Raw genomic sequence first — 3946 nt, 5'->3', positions numbered from 1 at the left:
TGCCTCACTCTCCAGCCCAAGCTCACAGGCTTGTCCTGGAAATTCTGAACTCTTTGTAGTTCCTTGTACACTAGGCCAGGAGTCCAGAAATTTTATCTGTAAAGGTCCAAATAGCAAATATTTTAGGCTATGCAGGCCCTACAGCCTCTGTATCTTGTATATCTTGCTTATATGGGAAAGTGAAAGTGTTAGTTGCTCAGTTGTATCTGACTCTTCACAACCCCATGGACTGTAGCCTGCCAGGCTCCTCTGTCCATAGAATTCTCTAGGCAAGAATACTGGAGTGGGTAGCCATTCCCTTCTCCAGGGGATCTTCCCGACCCAGGGATCAAACTCAGATCTACATTGCAGGTGGATTCTTTACCATCTAAGCCACCAGGGAAGCCCATCTTGCTTACATACTTAATGCTAATTTCTATTTGTTTTTAAAATAAGCTGTTTTCATATAAATTTCCCCATCAGACTCTGATCATGCAGGCAAAAATGACTTACCTTTATATCAAGCCAGTCAATCCTAAAGGAAATCCCAGTCCTGAATGTTCACTGGAAGGACTGATGCTGAAGCTGAAACTCCAATACATGATGAAGTGTCTCTCTTTCCATAGATTGGCCACCTGATGCGAAGAACTGACTCATTGGAAAAGACCCTGATGCTGGGCAAGATTGAAGGCAGGAGGAGAAGGGGAAGACAGAGGATGAGATGGTTGGATGGCATCACTGATTTGAAGGACACAAGTTTGAGCAGGCTCTGGGAGTTGTGATGGACAGGGAAGGTTGGCGTGCTGCAGTCCATGGGGTCGCAAAAAGTTGGACACGACTGAGCAACTGAACTGAACTGAACTGGTATCTCCATAATCCAGCAAGTATCTGGCATATCTAGTGTTGGTTAAATAATTTTTAGTGAATGAGCCAAATAACAATACCAAAGAAAGTCACGCTATATCTCCTCCCAAACTGCCTTTAAAAGAAAGAAAACTGAAAGATAAAAAGAAAGGAAAAGAAAAACGGAGACAGACAACAGTCAAATGCCAGAACCTGGGAGGAATTTAACTGTAAGTCATACAGAACCAAATGAAGAAAAAGAGTCGGCTGCTCATGTGTGCTACGGAAAGAGAGACACCTAGACCTCCCAGGAGAGAAGAGCTGGAACTCATTCTGCCTGCCTCTGGACTCAGAGACTCGGGGTCTGTAGCATCTGGAGCAATCATTTCTTACACATGTAGATTCTGCTTTGGGGGGTGGGGTGAGTCTTCATAAATTCTCCCTTCCCTCTTCATTCCCTCCCATTCTCTCCCTAACTTATAGCCTTCCCATCTTTCTGTCCATTCAGATACCAGACATAATTCCCAGAAATAGCGGGGCAGGAAGTGGGGAGCGGATGTGGTTCTCCTGCAGATCAGAGTGAAGGCAAGGGAGGTGCCACAGTGCATGGTCTTCCCTGTGTTAGTTTTTCAGAAGACGGGACAGTAAAGCAAGAGATAACTTCACCTCAGCTCATCAGAATCACAAGTATGTACTGTGCTAACTTCAAAACTGACAGTACAGAGACAATTAGCATAGTACCTGTACAAGGAGGACACATGAATTCCTGAAGCGTAATTAAAATTTTTATGCTAGGTGAATTTTACCTCGACCAAAAAAATATATTATATATAGGGACTTCTCTGGTAGTCCAGTGGCTAAGACACCATGCTTCCAAAGCAGGGCTCAATCCCTGGTCAGGGAACTAGATCCCACATGTTGCAACTAAGACCAGTGCAGTCAAATATATATACATACACACACACACACACACACACACACACACACACACTAATAAATGAATAGGTACCTCCCTAACCCTGGAAACAGAGCTGAGAGTTATACACATTAAGCAGTCCTTCAGTTATAAATCTCAGGATATACCATAACCAGCATTCAAGTGGACAGTAAATGTAGCCAAGAGCAATCTTCATTCTCTATAGCTATCGTTCTAGAATAGAAAACAAAGAAAAGGCAAAAGAAGCCCTGAAAGTCAGTAGAACTAGGGGAAAGAAATTGTTTCAGAAAGAACATGCCCCAAAATAATTTAATATAGTAAACAAAGAAAATTAAAATAATATCACAGAATACAGAGTCAAGGTGGAAAGGAGAGATAATGACAGATGTGACAGTGTTCCAGCCTAAGAATGAGAGTAGATTTTTTAAAAAGAGACCAGAATATTTGAGATAGAAGCAATAATGTAAGCAAATTTCCAGGAGCTAGGAACCAAGCCTGTAGATCAAAAGAACATTCCAAACAAAATCACTTAAAACAAATCTACAATTATATATCCTTTGGGGGGAAGTGGATTATAAGAATGTCTCAGTCATTGTGTTGACAGGAATGACAATCTCTGCAAGTAGGTTAACTGCATAGCTGTGGGGAGGATGCAGGAGAATTTTATAGAAGTCAACTGGTGGTGGTATAGCTGGGCTTAATGGGAAAAAGTAACTGTCGGGTATTTTTCCCCCCTCTCCTTCTCCTCTCCCCCCTTGCTCTAATTCCATAACTGTTTCATCCAAATTTCTCAACAAACTGGCTTCTTTGCTTATGTATTCATTTATACATGGCTCATAATGGCTGCCTCCAAATGAAACCTCAGAACTGGAGTCAGCATTTTCTTTGAGTTTAACTGCCTACAGGTAAAAAACTCAGTCTCTGCTTTCCACTTACAAGTTTCTGGATAAGATTACTGATGGTGAATGAACCAAACAACAATACCAATAACAGTCAAGCTATAACCAACCCAGCTTTGGATAGTTGTCACCCATGAGCCAATTTGCTGTGCCTCTAAGGGCACGGTCATAGACTAATCAGAGCTGTTCTACCTGGACTAAGGATAGAGTAAATTCTTTGTTTAGGGGTTAAGGGATTGGAGAAATTTTCTTAATCAAATAGATTAAGAAAAAATTCTATAAGCATGCATGCAGGAAAAGTTTTATCAAAAATGGAATTAAAACTAGTGTGGCCTTCAGTGACTCTGCAACATTAAATACCAGATAACAAAAAAAACACAGTCCATTGAGTTTTGAGTGGGGGAAGGTTATGACCCAAGAATTTTATATCCAACCAATAAAATATATTCTTACACCTGAAAGACATTCTTCAATCTGTGTGATTTAAAAACAAACAAACAAACAAACAAAAAAACCATCTGTAAGACATGGTCCAGCTAAACAAAAGGAGAGGCAGGCCCTACCAACGGTGCTGGAGTGATTTCCCTGGTGGTCCAGTGGTTATGAATCTTCCTTGCAATGCAGGGGATGCAGGTTTGATCCCTGGTCAGGAAACTAGGATCCTACATGCCTCAGAGCAACTAAGCCCACGTGCTGCAACTACTGAGTCCACAAGCTCTGGAGACCATGCTCCACAACAAAAGACCCCACATAATCCAAATACACCACTAAGATCTGACACAGACAAATAAATGTAAAACAAAAGTGCTTGAGCTGTGGCAAACTCATGTCACATGGAAGTTATGAATGAACCAACAGAAGAATATAGCCATGGAGCCCCGCCAGTTTGAATGGAAGTACTTTTCACGGAATATGTCACTGAGGCATGCCCCCCACCTCACTACAGCTGGGAAAGGATGCCCGCCCCACTCACAGCCAGTCTAGCTGCTGGAGCAATGCACCAAGGCTACTATGATTTAATAGCATAGGCTAAGGCCGCTTCTGCCCAGTGGTCAAGACCTCCTAACACTGAGGTAGAACTGGATGGGGCAGGACCTCTCAGTGTGTCCCTAGAGTCCAGTGAACACACCAGCTTTCCTACACACGTGAAAAGAAGTGAGTTAGACCCCAGAAATGGGTTAAACTAGGGCTTCTGATGTTACCTGTACCGGGAGCTTGATAATCCAACTTTGAAATTGAGGCACACTCTTTTATACATGAAGCTACAAACAAATGCTCCCTGGTTACA

At 42.3% G+C, this 3946-nt stretch overlaps 1 pseudogene; it reads left to right on the top strand.

Moving 5' to 3' along the window:
- The first annotated feature begins 1508 nt into the window (after nucleotides 1-1508).
- Nucleotides 1509-1608, top strand: LOC139036832 (U6 spliceosomal RNA; annotated as a pseudogene).
- Nucleotides 1609-3946: the final 2338 nt, after the last annotated feature.

This window comes from Odocoileus virginianus, chromosome 9 (assembly GCF_023699985.2).
Source record: "Odocoileus virginianus isolate 20LAN1187 ecotype Illinois chromosome 9, Ovbor_1.2, whole genome shotgun sequence".
Taxonomy (NCBI): domain Eukaryota; kingdom Metazoa; phylum Chordata; class Mammalia; order Artiodactyla; family Cervidae; genus Odocoileus; species Odocoileus virginianus.
This window is presented reverse-complemented; position numbering and strand designations above follow the sequence as displayed.